Genomic DNA, 22,524 nt, shown 5'->3' with positions numbered 1-22,524 from the left:
GGCTAATGATGCTGACCATTTTTGCATGTACTTATTTGCCATCTGTATGTCTTCTTCTGTGAAATTTTTATTCATGTCTTTTGTCCATTATCTAATTGGATTTCTTTTTCTTTTTACTGTTAAGGTTTAAGAGTTCTTTATGTATTCTTGATATGAGTCCTTTGTCAGGTAGCAGTTTGCAGATATTCTTTTTCCTGTTTGTAGGTTGTCATTGCATCCTTTGGCAAGTTGTTTCTCAGAGAAAATTTTTAAAAGTTTGTATTTATATATAGTTTACTTATAAGTACTGCGGATTTGGAAGAAATTGTAGACTAAAGAGATACACACAAATATTAGGGCAATTCTATAAACCTTCTGGTGGCAGCTATAAGAAAACGTAAAGAACTAGAGAACCAGCACTTTAAATGTTTTCTCCAATAACCGCTGTGTACAAAGTTATGAAGCAGACTAGGATTTGGTGTTTCCATTCCATTTCCTAATCCATCTCCTTTTTCCCCTAGCTTTACAGAAACTCTTCAAGAAAAATCTTGATAAAAACATTTATGCTTAAGGCTGAGAAGTGCTAGTAACAATATGTTAATAATCTTATTTTAAGAGGAGACTGTGGTTTAAACCAAAAGAATATTGGATAGAGGTAGGATTTTTTTCTTTCTTCACCAGGAGCTGGTGAAGAAATATACATATCGATATTTGGTATCTACTGTATGTAGTTACAATATTCTGTATTTTTCATGTGTTATCTTATATGGATCAAGTTGTTTCCCCCACGGATTCATGTCACCCCAAGCCTGTGAATGTGACCTTATTTAGAAATAGGGTCTTTGTAGATGTACTACAGTTAAGATGAGGTCATACTGGATTATAATGTGCCCTAAATCCAAGATGACTGATGTCAATATAGGAAGAAGGAAATTTGAACACAGAGATACAGGTACACAGGAGAATGCCATGTGAACACAGAGGCAGAAATTGGAGTTATGCTGCCACAAGGCAAGAAATGGCAAAAATTGCCAGCAATCACCACAAGCTAGAAGAGAGGTTTTTGTTATGCCAGTCCTGGGAAACTAATACATTGACTATCAGAATCTTAGCCAAAGAAGTTTCAGAGATGTGAAACTGAGTTTTGAGAGATTAAATGATTCGTTCTGTTATATAGGTTTGTAAGGAGTGAGACTGTAACTTTAACTGAAGCACTGTTTTCTGAACAAAGCTCATGTTATTACCATTACCCTAGCTGACTGATGTTTTGGGAATATGTAAATTTATGATGTAGAGGGAGGTAAATTATTTCCAACATTTCCCTGAATGTGCAATTCACTCATAGGTGTGCTGTGTGCATGCACACGTGCACACACACACATGCACACACTTTCAAACATGTCACTTCATACCTAATAAATATGAATAGTTTAATTAACCTTATTAAAGGACTAGGTTTTATAATCACAAGACAAATCATTAGGAGAAAGAACACAGCATCAGACCATAAGAGTAAAATAGTTGATTAAGTGACATACATAATAGATTACTGGGTAAAGTGAGTGTTTAGAAATAAAATATGATCAATGCCAAAACTAAGTCATAAAACATGGGAGCAGAGTTGGTTTTTCTGATTCATGTCCATTATAATTAATCTCAGGTTATAGTGGGTCAGATGACAGTCCTGCCCTCTGTAGGTAGCAACTTTCTTAGAGGCAAGAAAGAGAGGGGGGGAGAGGGAGGGAGGGAGAGAGAGAGAAAGAAAGAGAGAGAAAACACATATTTAAACCAGAATTATAAGAGGTGGCAGGTACTCTTGGCAGAATCTGATCATTATCTCAGAACAATGCTTGGCATATATTTGGTACTCAATAAAATTATGTTGAATAATTTAATGAATAAAGGTCATGGCTCTTAAGGAGTATCCCACTCCAAATTAAAAGCTGGAAACCCTTACTAGTTTTATTGCTGGAAATTAATACACATATAATGCTTTCCCAGCTATCTATATTTGCTTCCTTGTTTGCTGTCCTTTTTTTTTTTTCTCCAATCCCCTCAGGATATTTCTATGAATTATGTAAGATTGCTGATCTGCAAAACCCATTGGGCTAATTCCACTTGAGCATCAGTGAAAGGAATGGGGCCTTGATATCCCTTTGTCTATTTCATGATTGACGAACCAACAGTTAGCATCAGGCTGTATTGCTTATTGAATTTGTGTATATAATGGGTGTAAGAAATGACAAATACGTTACAACTACTACACAGGCACAAAAATTCCCAAGTATTTCTTACCTGGACAGGTTCCTACTCCACTAGTCTCCTTTTTTCACATGACCAGGGCTTGCTTACCTCTCAGTGGACCAGTTTTCCTGAGAATATGCATGCCTTATACTCCAAGACAGCTGACCCCTAGCCTCAGATTTGGTTGATTGTTTTTATACTCTGTACTACATATGCAATAAGAACATCATGCAGTAGATTGGCAACACATTGCTCAAAGTTTGGGCTATGTAATTTAAAAAGATATTTCACCAACAGCTTGTCTGTTGGATCTGCACCAAGATTAGTCCTTTTTTTCAAGCTTTGCTTGTCAGTGTTTAAAAAATTACGGAGTGCAGGGTCTATCTAGAAAAGTGAATTACAGTTGTTTCAAAAAACCAAAAAATAAAATGAGCTCCACAAAAAGTTAAAAAATCAAGATTTACATTATTAGTAAAATGTGACCGATTGTCCATGAATACGTTAAAGAGGTTGCTTGGGGAAAGCATATAAGGTGATTGGCAATAAATTGATGCAAATGGAGAGTGAAGTTGATGCAAATAGGAGTGAGGAGGAAATGAAAATAAATATTGACTAAGCAACCATTATTTACATGCTTCTTTCACATACAGTATTTTATATAGATATTACAGTGATTCTGTAGATTAACAAATATAATTTTTCCATTATAGAGATGAAGAAATAGAAAAGTTATGCATACCACATAGCTACTGAAGGAGGAATTGTGATTTAAGCACAGGTCTCAGTAACAACAAAACACATACTGGCAATTAAAGGGGGGAAGGTGTTGGTGTAAATGAGGAAATAAAACGGCTCAATGGCTAAGGCTTCCAGAAAGTTAAAGATTTTTTCAGAGTAGGAAGAATTGGAGGTTTCAGAACATGAACTGCCTTGGACCATAATTATTTAAGCTTCCCATCAATAACTGGGGGATCTGTCAGAAAAAAGGTAAAGACGTTTAGAAGCGGCATGCATCAGTAGAATTATTCTTAGGGTAGAGGTAACTACAAAGGAGGTATGTTTAAGCATGTGTAAGGGTTTCTGAAGAGACAAGCAAATAAAAAAGTTAATGAATATTGTGAGTGTACGTTTGAAGGGTAGAATGGAAGTCTCAGAGGTAAGTCACAGAGCTGTAAGAATTTTGGTATTTTATCAGAAAGTGTGAATGAAGAAAAGATGAGGTTGGGGAGTTTGGCAAGGGGTAGATGATAAAGGTCCTTAAATAAACTTAATTCTAGAATAACCGTGTCTAAAAAATACAGAGTGATTATGAAACATTAGTTACTATAAAAGTACTGTGCTTCAAAGGGTGAGGTTTATTCCAATAGTTTATGTTGATTGGAAGAGTTTTATATTTAAACAACATCTGGATTAGCTTTATAATGAAAACTTGACACTAGAAATAACATTTGGAGAAAGTCTGAACTGGAGGGCAGGATCACCAGTTGGAAAGTATCAGAAATTTTGCAGTGAAAACGAGAATTCACTGGCCTGTTATCTAGGTGTTTGCTTATTTTTGTACTATTTATGATCTGTGGGATGTTCAGTCCATAAACCAGAGACCTCTTTGAGGTCTGGGCTTTCATTTGTTTTTATCACTTAAGGGCATATATTCCAGAGAGTAAAGGTAAGTATATTTATTTATTTTTTACTTTACACATCCATTCACTCTTTCCTCTGAAAATCATAGTCCAGATTACCTGCAGGTGTTAACATCCTTCTCTCAATTGTTTCTGATGGAATTGGCTCTGTCCCTAATCTTGAGGATATGCAGGAACAAGGATGGGTACACAGGCTTGGAAAATCAGAGTATAACCATAATAAATGGTTTTATAACGAGAGCCAGTGGGATGCATACGGATGTTGCTGTGACTTCTGGGAAAATCATTTCTCTTTTTCCCTCTGGAATCAAAATAGAATGAGAGTATAGGAAGTATTAAGCTACTGAAGCTACCTTTTACCTTAAAGAGAGAGTTGTGTAAAAATGGAGTTCTACCTGGAAAGAAAGGATTTAACATATATAGAGGAAAAAACTCTGGTAAACGTTAGAGGTCTTGCATCTGATTATGGCTGAAGTCTGCCCTATTCTTGGACTTTTCAGAGTCTGAGTTGGATTTTCTGCCATGAGAGTCCTAACTGATATGAAGACAGGCAGTAAGTTTTTATTGACTGTGTTGAATAAATGAAAGAAAAATTTGCAGTGGGAGCTGGATAGCTATATCCTTAAACGTAAAGTTCTAGGACAGGAATATTTAACCTAGTTTCCATGGATCAGCGTACACTTCTAATGGTCTACAACATGACCGCCATCAATTACAGACAAAATTTTGAGAAGGTATACTTATTTGCACTTTTCGGTGATGAGGGAAAAGCATTTTTATCACAGTCTCAAAGAAGTCTATGACCTGTAACGTTGAAAAGAAAACTAAATGCAGAAAGCATAAAATTAGAATAGATCAGTATTTGCATGTTACCTATTTGTAGCTACAGGATCGTTGAAAAACAATTTTCAAAAATTATAAATTTGAATGGTAGAAGATATATTAATACCATCCCCCATTTTAACCTGAATTCAAAGCAAAACCCTTCAAAATATGTTATCTTTGTTTTGAGATATAAGATATTCAGACTTAATTGACTTCAGATCATTACAAAATCAATTTTCCCCTTATGTTAAGATAGCACTGCCACTTGTAGTTGTAGTGACATGTTTACAACCAACTTTTGACAGAGACATATACACTTTTTGAAACAGCAACAAATTAGAGATCAAATGCAGAAGTTTGGTATATGGTAATATTTTGAGGAACAAATTGAAGCTTACTCTAAAAATATTTTGTGAAGGTATAAAATATAGTTTTATTATTGTGACTCTTATTTTCTACCTAAATAATTTATAATAGTTTCCATATTACAAATATGCCAATTGTTCATTTTAATATTTTCATTTTCATGGGATCTCTTTGGATAGATTTTAGTCATTACTTAACTGATTAACTTTATGATTTCGTGTAATGCAGACAGCTATTGGAATGCTTGCATTAGAATTTTTTCTTCACTGTTATTTCACAATATCTATTTTTACCACAGGACAAAGGACTTTTAACCAAATAATTCATTCGTATATATATAAGTGGAGAAATGCAATTTGAAGGAGGAAATGGGAATAACTCTAGTAACCAGTTTGTCCTTCAGTTCAAAACAAGTTGTCTTACAAATTCTGCCCAAGTCCAAATAACAAATCATTAAGCAATTGCTTTTTGTTAAAATTTAATTTTTCACAGTATACTTTTTCAGAGGACATAGCTATGCTTGTAACATGGTATTTTTAATGCAATTAAAGAGGCAAGAGGCAGCTATCCAAGGTTGATTATATTGTGTGAGTAGTGTATACTATAGGTATATTTTCCTGTTTTTCCCATGGATAACAGCCCGCAAATGACTTAAGGCTGGTTGAAGCTAATAAATGAAGATGACAAGAAAACCTTTATAATTTATTGATTAAAACTTGACTATTATAATGGACACTTTCCAACGGTATGGTGATAAATTTTAGGGGGTCATGCAAACCAAGTAAAGAAACTTATACTTCTGTTAGAGAAGAGAGGATTCTAAGTGAATTCATAAGTACATAGGTATGTCTGACTCTTGAAAAATATGGGATTGGCTGTGACTCTGCAAGCATGAAATCTCCTACAGTGCCCTGGATAAGCTGAGGTAATAAATTCTTCACAACTTAGTATGATTCAAAGGAATTTCCTGAAAATAAATCCTTAAATCATAAGTGTATGCACAAGAAGGATGCTATTTATTTACTGGATTCCCCCCTCTCAGGAGAAAATGTTGTGGGCATCTGAGTTGTGCTAAAAGCAAGATTACTAGAATAGGGATCCAAATTTTGATTGCTACTGGAGTCAATGAAGTAACTCATGTGTTAGAGCTGAGATTCCATTTTCCCAAATTATATTCCACCTTCCATAGACACTATCTGTCCTGGGTTTTCATGAATTTTAACCTTCCATTTAAGGAATAGGTAATATATCACTGATTTAATAGGTATTCTGATTGTCTCCATCACTTGAAATTAACTGAAAACAAATAACATTCATGGTGACATTCTACAACCTTTTGTAGTGGTGGAATGAAAGCAATGGTGTAGTGGTGTAGATCACCCTTTAAACTGTGATCTCCTTGAGGGAAAGCAGTACACTTTATTCTAGTTCAGACTTGGTACATGGTTCTCAACACATGTTTGTAAAATTAATGTAGGAAACAACTATGTGCAGAATATGAAAGTGATAAAAAGAAATAGAAAAAATGAAGAGGACAAAGAAATTTAAAAATTTGCATTCACAGTAGTAAAAAGAATATAATGTCAGGTCAATTTTGGATAATAAACCTGCACTGAGGATTTGTTTTAACAAACATTTGTAGATCTCTGGTTTCATTAAATAATAAAAGAAGATTCAGTATTGAATTGAAAACATTGTTTAGAACTTCCTTAAGAATTGCATATTGAGGATCCTAGAATTAAAGAAATAGATGTCAAAGTTCATATTTTTCCTCCCCTTCTATTGATATTTTTTTTTCTTCAGTTGCTTTATTGGTATCTACGAGTGAATGAAAAGAAATATATTTAAAGAACCTGGTATTATAGTGCTTGTGAGTACTCCATTCAATCCATGAGTATAACTTATTTTAACAAATAAAATATTATGCTAACTTTGACTTTTGAAATTGTGAAATATGGAGATTGTTCAGAAAGTTTGGAAGAATACACCTACTTTTATTTTAGGTTAAAGGAATTAATATTCTTCCAGGTATTCTTAATATGTCACATGTGTAAAGAATATATTTATTCTTGAATTCTGGGTATTATTTTAAACTGAAGGTCTATTTCTTGCCATCAAGTCTGGATATGCACCACACTTTTGAAAGCTATTTATTTTTCATGAGTATTTTTGGTAATATTAGACCATCTTTCTTCTACCACCCCCAGCACTGATATTTTAAACTACCAATAAGGTTGATAGCGTTTGTTTCTGTGAGTAGGCTGAGAATTAATCTTCAGCCAAAAAATGATATTCCTAGAATTTTCATTATTATTTTTTTCTTTTTCTTTATATTTGAGACTTCAGGCATAAGAATCTGTTTTGGAATTAATTCTTCTCTATGTATTTGGTTTATAATTGTTATATGCATGCAGATTACTTGCCATTAACATCCATTATTTTATTTCCTTTAATTTGTGAAACTAAATTAAATGTTCTTATTTATTGAATGCATAGATCATAGACTCAGATAGTACAAATGACCTCTAAAGTTTATCTTAAGTGAATTGCATGGCTTCAAGCCACTATTATATCTTTATATTCCTTTGCCTCTTTAATCTTTGAAAATAATTGTTTTAGTATATACATAATAAAGCCATCATTCATCCTTTATTTCATATAATGGATTAAAAACATGTGACTGATCTGTAATCCAAGTTATGTTATATATTGCACAACTTCTAGGTATGGCAACTCAGGTTTCAAGTCATCATCTCGAAATCTAATTGTCTTCTAAACAATCCATAGAAGTGTTGAAAAGGGGGACAGTTCTGTTGACCTACATAGAGAACTGTACACATACTGTTACCTTGACTTAAGTGAGATATACTGTTGAATTCTAGTTTAAGATAAGAATTTGAGAATACTTCTTGTTTGTACCCTCATCCCACCCAACCTCTCAGTTCCTGTTGAAATAATTCAAAGTATATTTAAATTAGATCAAAGATTTCTGGAAAACAACAAAGGATGCCAAATGTTTCGGAGATTTTCTTTGCATTTTGATTTTAAGGTTGATTAATCCCTGTTTCTCAGTTTCTTCCTTTGGAAAAGAGTAACAGTGTCACCTACTTCCTTAAATTTGTTGTGAGGATTGAATTAGTCAATGTATATGAAGCATTTAGAAGAGCGTTTGTCACATGGCAAATGCTATGAAAATGCAAACTATTATTCTTATCATTATATTCTAATGGGAAGAACATACAATTCTACAAATCTATACAGTAAAGTGAGATGAGCCTATTACTTTGACATATTGTATAATGTGGGAACATATATGTGTCTAATGAAAACATATGCCTTTATTTTTAACATATTGTTTCTAAGGGAGAAATAATAGCTGCCTTTTTAAAAACTAAACACTATGTGTTGAAGAATGGTTTAGAGCTACACTTACCTGGAAAGCTCAGAAACCTAGATTTCAGGCACCATGCACATTCTATGCAGTCATTTACATGAACCATCTGGAATCTGGCATCTGTATTCTAGATTTATGTTTTAGTGCCTGAGAAGCCTTTTAAAAAGCTCTAAACCTTTTGTGTTTTTTTTTTTTTTTTCAGTAGGGTCAATTTATTTTAGGGTGTTATGTTCTGCAATATAATTATATATCCTCATTTTCAGATATTTTTCCCTGAGTGAATAAATGTTTTGTCTTATATGACATAATTATTTTTTGAGATTAACTTTTGTTCTACACCTCCTCACAAACATTAAGAATTGTAGTGAGCGTTTCATAATTCATATTTGAATACTCAGTAGATAAGCCCTTTTTATAATGACTTTTGTATTCACTTGGTTCCAGGAAATTGATGTCTTTTTTCCCGAATCCCTCAATTTGGATGTTTACATATGTCCAGGGTAGGCTTGAAACAGATGAGTTCTTCTTGAAAGGGTGGCAGTGGGACAGTGGGATTCCTATTCTAGTCAGAGTGGGTAGAAGAAAAGCAATATTAGGGAGGGGAACTAGAAATGTCAAGAGGAGCCAAGTTCATAGTTTTAAGTAGGGCATCAAATCTACATTATGAGATGAAGATAAAACTGAGATAATGAACAATAAGGGCAGTTAATGAGAATGAGAAGGTAGATAAAAGTAGATACAAGAAATGTGCCAAAGAGAATAGCTCAGTTTTAAAACTGAATTTCAAATATGTAGCAAAACGAGTATTGGAATGATGGACTCTGAGATACCATATAGAACTTGAGATGCTTTTTTATTAAATCAGGCATTCCCTTACCTTGCTCTTTAATACTTTGATATTAATTCTTCCTTACCTGTTCTTCACATTGCTGATGGATCAATATTGATTAAACATTAGTTTCATTACATCATTTTCATGCTGAAGGACAAATAGAGTTACCTCAATATGAAGGCTAATCTACTCTGCTTCTTAATTTGTATATACCTAATACATGCAACTTCATCCCACTATTTAGTTGCAACACTCTATTTAGTACAGAACTCCAGTTACCTTTCTGCCCCCAGAATCGTGCTCATTTTTATTTCTGAATCTTTGTTTTTGCTCATATTCTTAGCTAGAATGCCTTCCTTTATGCCTGTAATATAACCAACTGCTATATATCTCTTCAGTTCTTATCTCTTCAATATCCTATGAAAACTTCTCTAAGTCCTCTGAACTCCGTTTAAAAATTCTCTACTTGATTTATGTATAACAAAATTTTGTTTCCCAAATAGATTTTACATTCATTGAAATCAAATGCCTTTCTCTCATGTGTTTCTTAATAATTGTTCAGTACCAGGTAAGATTCTGTACCTTTGGCTGTACTTACAGATAAATTGATTTCATTTGCCTTTTTGGTTCCTTATTTTTCTCTTTCTGTGACCAAGCAACATCTTTTTTTGATGGACAACATTTTCTTTTCATGTTTTATTGTAATGGCTAATACCTCACCATAATATTGACCATAAAAATGATAGAAGGCATCTTGGTCATCTCACTTTAATGAGAATGCCTCTTACAGTCACTATTAATATGATTTGCTTAAAAAAATAGATACCTGTTATGTTTATTTATATATTCAAACTTTCTCCAAACTGAAAATGTAACAATTTCTTGTAGGTAACATTGCTTATTAACCTTTTAAGTGTAGACTTTATGGCTTACCATAGGTGGCTTTCCACTCATTTGCATTTGTGGAAAGTGGAGAACCACTGTAGAAAAAAATAAAAGATAAGATCTCTAATCTAGAACAAACCAAGAACCATTGAATACAAGGATACTATAGTAAAATCAGGGGAATTAAATGAGAGTTTACTTTCTAAGTGTTGATGTACCTGTCTTCTTTCCCTTTGGGCTTACAGAATATTGGCAGCCTGACTTACACCCTTCAGCAGGAGAGTGGAAGAGGCTTCTCTGGGAAATCTGAAAAGTCCAAGAAGAAATAACTTAAAAATATACTTAAATTGGTGTGTCTCCAATGACTAAGCTCAGCCAGGTCACCCCATACTGAACTCCATAGTTGACAGTCCATATTCTTGGGCACAGAACTTTCAACCCACTTTTCAGTGTCCCTTCCTTAAAATACAAACAGAGAGTAGAGGGTCATCATATGTCTGTGGGAGTTTTCTAATATAAAATACAAAGATCAAAACTAATGAACAACAAGAAAAGCAACTTGGAAGAAAGATTATATAGATAAATGAAATCTTTACTATCTTTGATAGATAAGAGAATTTACTGGATTCCTGAATAAGAATAGGTTGCTATTGAAAAAGAATATCTGAAACATACAAGTGTGCTCTTCAAAATTAGAATTGAAATGTATAAATTAAAAACAAAAACATTTAGAGAATAAAATGAGGAAATCTTCCAGGGAGAAGAATATGGAAAATAAGAAATAAAAAATGTAATAGTTAGCTTTATATTAATTTCAAAATAATATGAGTTATAGAAAGAACAAATAAAATGGAAAGGAAGAAATCATTAATGACAAAGCAAGATAATTTCCTAAACTTGAAGAATATGTCTCCAGATTAGAAGGGGCCCACTGAGTACTCAATAAAATGAATGAAATTGGGAGCAGGACAAGGCATATTGCCATGAAATTTCAGAACATTGAGGGAAAGATCTGGAAAGATTCTGCAGAATAAAATAAAAACATGTCAGATACAGAGGGTAAACAATGAATTACAGGGACTTCCCTGGTGGCGCAGTGGTTAAGAATCCGCCTGCCAATGCAGGGGACATGGGTTCAAGCCCTGGTCTGGGAAGACCCCACATGCTGTGGAGCAACTAAGCCTGTGTGCCACAACTACTGAGCCTGCGCTCTAGAGCCTGTGAGCCACAACTACTGAAGCCCACGTGCCTGGAGCCCATGCTCCACAACAAGAGAAGCCAATGCAATGAGAAGCCCATGCACCTCAAGGAAGAGTAGCCCCCACTCACCGCAACTAGAGAAAGCCTGTGCGCAGCAATGAAGACCCAGTGCATCCATAAATAAATAAATAGATAAATAAATTTATTAAACAACAACAGCAACAAAAAACCAATGAATTACATCAGATACTATCATAACTTGGAACAGTACTTCAGAATAATGAAAGAAAATAATTTCCACTAGATTTATATACCTAAAGTAGTATGATGATATATTCAGATATGCAAGGTCTGGGACTCATCTCTCTCTCCTGCACCCTTTCTCACTAGCAATTGGTAGAGGTGCCACCCAAACCAGGGAATAAAGCAAGAGAGAACCACTACGGGGTATAGGAAACAAAGGACCCAACACAAGAAAAAGGCAAAAGGAAATCCCAGGATGGTGGTAAAGGGAGACTTGGCCTAGGTAGTAAGCAAGTCTGATGAAGATAAACAGGATGGAGATATGTCTTTAAAATGATTAAATTGTTAGACTATGTGAAGTCGTGAGTGTAATAAGAAGAAATCTAGCAATCGGGCACCGTCATCTTGGGTGGATGGCAAGGCAGGAGATCTGTGCATGTCTGTTTGCTGGGGGCACAGAGTAGAGATTTAAACCTCAATTCCCACGTTAAAAAGTGAATAGGAAATTCCTAAACATCAAAGGTTAGAAGCAGTACTGAAGCATATTATTTTGATATACAAAAAAATTCCAAGGTAAATAGCTGAAAGATTTTGAAAAGAGTAGATATGAAAAGGGGAAGGAGAGCAGCTTTTTTTTTTCCCTAGTAAGCATTATCAATCTGTTTGACACTGAACTGTATGAATGTATAACATTGATAATAAAAGCATACAAATTAAAAAGAAGTTTTTAAATAAATGACGCTGAAATATTAAATTTGAGTAACCGGGGATATGTAGGTTCAACGACAGAAATATAGGTGTTCGAAAGAGAGGCCCTTTGGGGGGAAATTAAGTTTAATTTGTAATAAATCAAGTTTGGGGTGATTCTGGGGCATCCAAACAAATACATATTCTAATTTTTTGAGGTAGTAGTAATAGTGGTAGTAATAATAGTATAATAATGTTATACTATAATAATGTTATATTGTCCTGAACATTTTGTGTATGTATATATTTTTAATATTTATAACAATTTTACAGTATGTCTAATTTGATTGGTAGAACCCAGGGACATGGAACCAGTGGATATGGAGGGCCCACTGTACCATGCCATTTTATATAAGGGACTTGAGCACCTGTGGATTTTGGTGTCTGTGGAGGTCCTGGAACCAGTCCCCTGAGGATACTGAGAGAAGACTGTACTATCCTCTTTTTACAAACATGAATATGTAGACACAGAAAAAACAGGCGAACTGCCAGGGTTACAGCTTCCTCGGTAGTAGGTCCAGGAATTGAGAGCTTCTGTTTCTAACTCTCAAAACCCTGTTCTTAATCTTTAAGCGATTTAATAGAGTGAATCATAGCAAAATAAAAAAGCACTTAGAAAAGAACACTCAACAAAGAATACATTCTTTAGGTTCCAGTAATTTGAAGGGAGTCCCATATTGGGTTTGTTTCCATATGTAGGGTAAAAAAGACGAGTCATCAAAGGCAGAACTGTTTTGGAATAACAGGTAGCTTTCCCCTTATCGTTTAGATCACTGTAGTACTTAATCTACTTCATAGCTTTGATAAGGGACATCAAGGCAGTGTCTAGACTTCCCCTAGTACTTAACCTCTGCATTGGATCTGGGTTTTATAACATATAAATATGGTTGCATGCCATATATATATATATATTTTAAATTAATTAATTATTTTTTTAGCTGTGTTGGGTCTTCGTTTCTGTGCTAGGGCTTTCTCTAGTTGCGGCGAGTGGGGGCCACTCCTCATCGCGGTGCATGGGCTTCTCACTATCGCGGCCTCTCTTGTTGCGGAGCACAGGCTCCAGACGCGCAGGCTCAGTAGTTGTGGCTCACGGGCCTAGTTGCTCCGCGGCATGTGGGATCTTCCCAGACGAGGGCTCGAACCTGTGTTCCCTGCATTGGCAGGCAGATTCTCAACCACTGCACCACCAGGGAAGCCCAAATGTCATATATTTTTTAACATGGGAATGCTATACAAATTTTAAAATGCCAACAATTTTTAAGAAGATTTTAATAAAATACCAGAAAAATTACTATGTTTCTAAATGTGTGAAGATATAACATTCTTATTTATTCTTTTCCATTTTGCAAAGAAAATTTCATATCATAAAATACATTTGCAGGACATATGGTTCAGTCTGAAATGTCCATAAGACATTTGGTCCACATCAAAAGGTCCTTTATTGATATTTGGTCCTGTCCAAAACCGTGTGGCATGGATCAAATATGCTCATGGGTGTTTTGGATGGGACCAGATTTCAAGAACTTTTTGGTTTAGACCAAATGTCTTAGAGACATTTTGGACAGGACCAAATGTCTGCTAACTGTGAAAAATATTAAAAATGCAATTTCTGTCTCAAATAGAAAATAATGTGTTGATCAAGAAAAAAAGTTTTCCAAAAGAAAAAAAATTGCAACAATTTTTTTCAAAAAACAAATGACATTATTTTAAATAGTGACTTACTGAGTTTTGATAATATCTAAGACTGTAGATCCCATTCTCCTTCCCCCAAATTATAATTTTTGGTGAGGTAAGTGTAATATTTTAGAGAAATAAAATATACACATAACCTTAATTTTGACTGACCACTCCAAATTAGTGGGATTTAATTTCCATAATCTTATTTTTCATTTATGGAGTCTTGACCTATGCTTGTTAGGCTGAGTAAGAATTTTATATAAAATGAATGACAGTTAGGAGTCCAGTTTGTATTTTTGAATATATGCATAGTGAGTATTCATGCAGTTACACTTATAAAAAAAAAAGAAAAACTTGTGTTTTCTGTAGTTATATATCTGTTTTCTCTGTTTATCAGTAAATATTTATATGTCCACCAAGAATCTTGGAATTCTCTGAGTAGTATTTATTTCACTAAACAGAATATTTTTGTTTCACTCCTGGATATTAGAAGAATTCAATTAAATATTACTTATATATTTTGTGTTAATTTTTCAGAGTTCTGGTTAATGTGCGAATATATCTTCCCAAGGATTTAGTTCTAGATATCCTCCATTTGTTCCCTATAAATTCAATCTCCCTACACATCCACTTCTCAAGAATAAAGGATTTATTCTTTTCTTAAGCTGTATGCAAAAGCCAAGTCCAAAGTATGAATATTTTTCAACAAAGTATTTCATATATTCCTTTTAAATGCCTGATGAAATGAAAATTGACTAGGACTAGATTATTCTCTCTCCAAAGAGCATTAGGAAATGATACATGTTCTTCATTCAAATTTTAACTTTCCTCAATTCTGAGGTCTCTGAGAGAGATTACTCTTGTATTTCACATGCATAAAACTATTCTTGTGTCCTGTGTAAATTCCACTCTACTTGACTCCTTCACTTTTCCCCAAGTGCAAAGAATGTCCAATTTGAATCGTTAAATTGATAACGATAAATATATAAATATCTTTAATTTTCTCCTGTGTAAGAACAATTCATGTCTCATCCTGAGTGATATATATGTGTTAATAAAGAGAATGTGTTATGCACAGTTTCTTCCTCTCCTATATGGATTTATTTTTCATTGTAAAGAATTCACTCATGGATGCATTGAAAAATACAAGTTTGTTGTTACAGATTATGAGGAAATGTTTGAAATGTGTATAATTTTTAGTAGAAAAAGTACAAGATTGAGAAAAATTATTGTTAAAAATGTTGCCTGTGCTTCTATATCATATAACATTATGTAATATTTTAGTATATTTCCCCATTGTCTTCAACACTGAAAATATTTTTGTTTTCATTTTATAAGTAAGGATTCTAAAGCCCATAGATCTTCAATGAATTGTAAAAAGTCACACAATTAGTAACAGATCCAATATAGTACCAGAAAAATCAACTTGCCATCCCCAAATTCCGTCCCTTGTCGGAAAAGTATATTCTCTTCCTCTTACTGTGTCAGTCATTAACTTGGCAATGATAGAACTTGCATCTATAGGTAGAGGGAGAAAAATGGAAAAGTAAACATAAATATGCAGATGTTATAGCTAAGATTTTATATGAACTCAACGAATGCCTTAATTTTCGAGAAAAGCCTACAAAGAGAATAGTTATTTAATGATAGTGAATTTTAACATGAATAGAAAATTTATTTCACTTCTCATCATATTTTGCACTTCAATCTGTTTCCTGCATTCCTTATCTGAAATAAATTCATCATACTATTTGAAGTTTAGAAAAACTTGTCCCTGCCGCCTAAAAGCTCATAATTCTTGATGGAAGGAAAGAGAAATAGCCCAAATATTTCCTCAAATACAGTTGACTTTTGAACAACCCACTTATATGGGGATATTTTTCAGTAGTAAATACTACAGTACTACACGGTCTGTGGTTCATTGAATCCACAAATGCAGAGGAACCGTGCATATAGCCGACCAACTATAAATTATACTCAAATTAACCACCGTGTTGTTTAAGGGTCAACTACATATCCTTTCTGCTTTCTCTTTACCTTGAACATTAATGCATTTTCCCTTGCTCATCTTTCATTATTAGTGTTTTCCTTTAAAACGAATAAGGAGGGGCTTCCCTGGCGGTCCAGTGGTTAAGACTCCACGCTTCCACTGCAGGGGGTGTGGGTTTGATAGCTGTTCCGGGACTAAGGTCCCACATGCTGCGCAACGCGGCCAAAAAATAAATAAATAAGGAATCTAACACTGTTCACTCTTTCTTTTCCTTTAATTAATTAATTAATTTTATTTTTGGCTGCGTTGGGTCCTTGTTGCTGCATGTGGGCTTTCTGTAGTTGCAGTGAGCAGGAGCCACGCTTTGTTGCGGTGCTCGGGCTTCTCATTGCGGTGGCTTCTCTTGTTGTGGAGCACGGGCTCTAGGTATGCAGGCTTCAGTAGTTGTGGCACGTGGGCTCAGTAGTTGTGGCTCACAGGCTTAGTTGCTCTGCGTCATGTGGGATCTTGCTGGACCAGGGATCGAACCCATGTCCACTGCATTGGCAGGCGGATTCTTAACCACTGTCCCACCAGGAAAGACCCTGTTCATTCTTTTTTATTACTTGTTAATAAAGGAGAACTATTTTATTTGTTATCCTGGATTATGCAAAAATGAAATCCATTTAAAAAAATCAAGCAACATTGCTAGTCCCTGACTTATAAAACTTAGTGGTAAAAAACAGATGGGTGGTGAGAGGCTTAGTTCTTAAAAATCCACAGGTAAAACAAAGTTGTTTTTTCTTTTTTCAACATCTTTATTGGAGTATAATTGCTTTACATTGTTGTGTTAGTTGCTGCTGTATAACAAAGTGAATCAGCTTTACGTATACATAAATCCCCATATCCCCTCCCTCTTGCATCTCCCTCCCACCCTCCCTATCCCACCCTTCTAGGTGGTCACAAAGCACCGAGCTGATCTCCCTGTGCTATGTGGCTGCTTCCCACTAGCTATCTATTTTACATTTGGTAGTGTATATATGTCCATGCCACTCTCTCACTTCATCCCAGTTTACCCTTCCCCCTCCCCGTGTCCTCAAGTCCATTCTCTACATCTGCATCTTTATTCCTGTCCTGCCCCTAGGTTTTTCAGAACCTTTTTTTTTTTTTTGATTCCATATATATGTGTTAGCGTAAGGTATTTGTTTTTGTTTCTGACTTCACTCTGTATGACAGACATTTGGTCCATCCACCTCACTACAAATAACTCAATTTCGTTTCCTTTTATGGCTGAGTAATATTCCATTGTATATATGTGCCACATCTTCTTTATCCATTCATCTGTCGATGGACACTTAGGTTGCTTCCATGTCCTGGCTATCATAAATAGTGCTGCAGTGAACATTGTGGTACATGACTCTTTTGAATTATGGCTTTTTCAGGGTGTATGCCCAGTAGTGGGATTGCTGGGTGATATGGTAGTTCTATTTTTAGTTTTTTAAGGAACCTCCATACTGTTCTCCATAGTGACTGTCAGCTCCTTCGTAAAAGTCAGCATCTTTCATTGGTGTGCAAGAGCATTTTGCATGCCAGCCATTAATCTAAGCAAATTTATGTCATTTTTATTAGTGCAATGTGAAGTTAGAATAAATTTCCAGGAAATTCATTACATTATCAAAGGCCAACAAATATGTATGCCTAAATAAGCTTAATTAAAGTCACCCGACACATAAAACAAAAACACAATTAAGATACATTGAGTATAGAAAAATGATGATGAAAAATTGTTGTGGTGAATATTATAAAACTAGTTATAGAGATGTTCAGGGCCTAATGCTAAATACTGTTAATTAAATTCATCAGAATTGCTAACAATATAATTTTGGTGGTGGTATATTTTCTAACAGATTATCTATCTATCTATCTACCTATCTATGTATCCATCTATCTGTTATCTACCATCTATCATTCCATCTATCTACCTATAATCTGTATGTCTATCTAACCCAAAATAAACTGAATATGATGGAGGAACTGTATAAGTTTTACCAAAAGGAACTCCATATCGTAAATTTCTCATTCATTCTCATTAGTAGAGACAGAGTAGAACAGTATTGAATTCTTGATGTCTTACAACAAAGGAAGATGCCCACTATGGTCAAACATGAGGTCTTTCAGTAAGAGAATGTTATAGGGCTTGGAATTGTGTTATCTGATTTTGAGCAGGATGCAAGGAAGCAGGTTTTGCTTTACATTAGGTAGTACTAAGAAGCAAGGGTACTTCTATTATTTGGTATCTTAATTGTTGTCTAGAAAGTGGTGGGAACTGAGCAAGACTAAAGTGGCAATTTGTAAAGAAGCAACAGTTACTTATTTTAGCTAAGATAAGGGGTTGTTTGGATATTCCCATGGTTTGTACAGTGTTGTTTAGACTTGATTATTGAGTGGTCTTACTTTTGTCTTGCTCCATTGTGGTCGAAGAATAACTTTGTCAGATTGTGTTTCATGAAATTGTTTATTTTTAACAGGTGAACATCTTGATTTAGTTGGGAGTGCCAGGATAGCTCACAGCAAAAATGGAGTCATAGCTATTTGTCAGCTTCTGACTGTCAGAGGCTGTTCTCTTTCTCACAGATTTTCTCAAATTTCATTTAAACCTCTTATATCACTCCTCCACTGTCCTGTTAAACATTCCACACAATGAATGGCTCAAATCACTGGTACAAAATGTATATACTTATGGATTACTATTATCTCTCAGAAACAGTACTCTTCTGGGAAGATTGTAACAGTTCAACATTAGAAAAGTAAAATAAGATTAAAATACAATGATAAATCTGTCTTTTTTAAACTACTAAGTTTGTGGAAAGTTATGACAGCAGTAGATAGCTAATACAATGGGCTTTGTCCAGTAACGTGAAATTGATGAACACTTTCATGTGATATGAAGGTGTATTTGTTTTCTGTTAAGGAGGAATATTGCTATGCAAATTTTAATGGTCATCTCTTTTAAAACAGTTTATGCATTTTTTGAGGAAAAAAAGCCATATACTACATAGAAGTTAATACAATGTATTCAACTTGGAAGAAACTCTATTTATATTAATTGAGTAAATGAAACCAGACAGAAGCATGATTATTTGTTATGGCCTATGTCTACTATTTTTAAGACAACATGAAGCGAAAAGAGGTTTTGAAACCTCATTTAGGAAACAGTAAAATCTGTTTGAAGCATATCTACTCTGATCTCCTGACTGGATCATTGTCACGAACCAAAGGTCATGTCACAATGTTGGTGACAATTATGAGTTGTTAGAATATGATGTTGAAAAGATGTTTCTCTACTAATTTCAGCATAAGTAATTCACTCTAAGTGCAAATATTGAATCAGTTTGTATATTTAGATATGTATAGTGAAAGAAGTTGAATGACATTTCTGATTCATAGTGAATAACTTAGTTATGTTTAAGAAGAAATGTCCAGTTTCATTGATGTAAAATCTTTATTTTAAGATGAGAAGAAAATTAAAGTGTACTAAGGATAACAAAGAGGGACTGTGTGGTCAATGCTTTTTGACTCACAATTTTAAGAAAATTAGACCAAATGTAAGAGAATGAGCAATAACAGCATTTGTTGTTGCAAAAATCCAGATCATCTGACAATTTTTTACAAATATATAAACTTATTTCAAGACCCCTTTGTCTTTCTTTTGCATTCATCTCAATGTGGAGAGGGCTACTTTTTGCTCAGGGATTAAGGGTAGCAACTATTATTTTATTCTAACAATAAGTACTTGACTAATAAAATATACATTCAGTTTAAAGAGTTAAATTTTGAACTTCTATCTTTGCTTTTTGTTTGCATTACTAAAATAAGGTTTAAAACATGATTAGTCCATAAAATATATGTTCATTTTATTGTTCATTCTAACTGAAGGAACCTGACTAATCACTCTCTAGGTTAATTTACACTGTGAGCCTTCAAGTTGGTGTAATTATCTCATTCTTCAAATCTGTTTAAGGGCAAAGCTGACTTCTCAAAAAGTCATGAAGATTTGGCAATATAGGTGTTGCCTCAATACTTTTTTTTTCAATGACACTTCCTCTAGCACACAGAAATGTACAAGATGAAGGAATAACCTTGCTATGCCCACTTCTCAAAGATAAAGGGAAGACAGTGCTCAAAAATGTTGGCATTTGAAATGTATATCAATTATTGGGTAAAAATTATTGTATAATTTATTTTATCCTTTTCTGTAATGATCAAATCAAAGCTAGGAATAGTGATTATGAAAAAATTTAATTGAATTTTAGCTAAACAATTTTTTTTCTTACAAATGAAAAAGCATGTCTTTATTTCAGTAACATTTGGGTTGATGCCAGCAAACTGAATTCTAAGTAAACTGTTTTCTCTAGATTATATGGAAAATACAAATATTCCATGAGAGTGACTTTACACAATACCACTCTAGACCATGGACTTAAGCTTAACTTTAGGTAAGCTATGAAAGATACTGTTTGAGAAGTTCAAGTGATTTAGCAAAAAGAAAATATGGTAACATTTAACACATTTGCTTGCATGGAATTTTATACTTTTGAATATCTAGTTTTAGTTGTTATGTGGATAAGGGGATGGACAGGACTGCTGTATTAGGTAATACAGCATTAAGGTGCTAAATATAAACCAAATTTAGGCTATATGTAACCACTATCAGAATTCTAATTTTAAATTTAAACTTCTAGAAACATGGTACCTAATTTCTTAGGCACACTCTCCTGTACTTGATTGCTTGATGAGAGGTAATATTTTAAAATAAAAATGGTGAGGATTTAGAACTCAAGAAAGTCTAGGTTTGAATTTCAGGCCCAGTGCTTATGTTGTGTGTAATTTTTGGTTTTCTTTTTGCCTCAGCAAAATAGTATCAATAATATCTATTTTAAAGTCAGAAATATTGTATGTACAGTTCCTGACTCAAAATAGTTAATAAATAAGAACTATAATTATTATTATTAGGCTTGCTCTAAATTTGTTAGCTTGTTTTTTTTAATAACTGCATTTTTGCTTTGATTTATAATGTTCAACTTCAGCCTTGTGCTCAAATTCCCCAATAATTGGGCCTTATTCTTAGTTTATTAGTAGGGTTTATGTCATATATATATCCTTCCATGTACTTCTCCCAGTGCTTTCAACAATTACCAGATAACACTGAGTCTTGCCACAAGAGAGACCAGATTTTTTTCCATGGATTTTAATCTCCCAGTGGTCTTGTCCCCGGCACCTTGTGCAAGCATTTCAATTCCATTTTCAGTCTTTCTAGATCTTTGGCAACTGTCTAATAAATAAACATCAATCCTGACAATGCTGTCTCTTGAATTTATACTTCATACAGCTTAGGTTCTATTTGGAACTTTCCATGATAGTTCTTATTCTCTTCCATGTTCTTCTTCCTAGGAATTTGTATCTATACTATGAATCTCTTTTTCCACCCTCAGAATAGCCATGGCTTCTTCTTACTCCTGTAGTTAAATACTTCAGTCTATGTATTAACTACCTGGACTATTTACAGTATTTACTCCAGCCTTTATTTTTTAATTTTTTAATTTTTTTTTAGGGAAAGTTTGATTTTTTATATATTTATTTTTTTAGTTATTTCTGAGATACACATTTTAAAGTAATAACTAGAATTATGACATAACATTATATCACAACGTATAAGATTTTTAGAAATTTCATGTAATGTCTGAAACATATTAACATATTTCCAGACAAATAACCCAAAGAAAGTTTAGTATTAGTTGTTTTTTGTTTGTTTGTTTTTTATACTGCAGGTTCTTATTAGTCATCAATTTTATACATATCAGTGTATACATGTCAATCCCAATCGCCCATTCAGCACACCACCATCCCCACCCCACTGTGGTTTTCCCCCCTTGGTGTTCATACGTTTGTTCTCTACATCTGTGTCTCAACCTCTGCCCTGAAAACTGGTTCATCTGTACCATTTTTCTAGGTTCCACGTACATGCGTTAATATACGATATTTGTTTTTCTCTTTTTGACTTCACTCTGTATGACAGTCTCTAGATCCATCCACGTCTCAACAAATGACTCAATTTCGTTCCTTTTTATGGCTGAGTAATATTCCTGTGGCTGTGTATATGTACCACAACTTCTTTATCCATTCGTCTGTGGATGGGCATTTAGGTTGCTTCCATGACCTGGCTATTGTAAATAGTGCTGCAGTGAACATTGGGGTGCATGTGTCTTTTTGAATTATGGTTTTCTCTGGGTATATGCCCAGTAGTGGGATTGCTGGATCATATGGTCATTCTATTTTTAGTTTTTTAAGCAACCTCCATACTCTTCTCCATAGTGGCTGTATCAATTTACATTCCCACCAACAGTGCAAGAGGGTTCCCTTTTCTCCGCACCCTCTCCAACATTTGTTGTTAGTAGATTTTCTGATGATACCCATTCTAACTGCTGTGAGGTGATACCTCATTGTAGTTTTGATTTGCATGTCT

Source organism: Balaenoptera borealis, assembly GCF_965194805.1.
Source record: "Balaenoptera borealis genome assembly, chromosome: 6".
NCBI lineage: Eukaryota > Metazoa > Chordata > Mammalia > Artiodactyla > Balaenopteridae > Balaenoptera > Balaenoptera borealis.
The sequence above is the reverse complement of the archived record's forward strand: the minus strand, read 5'-3'. Positions refer to the sequence as shown.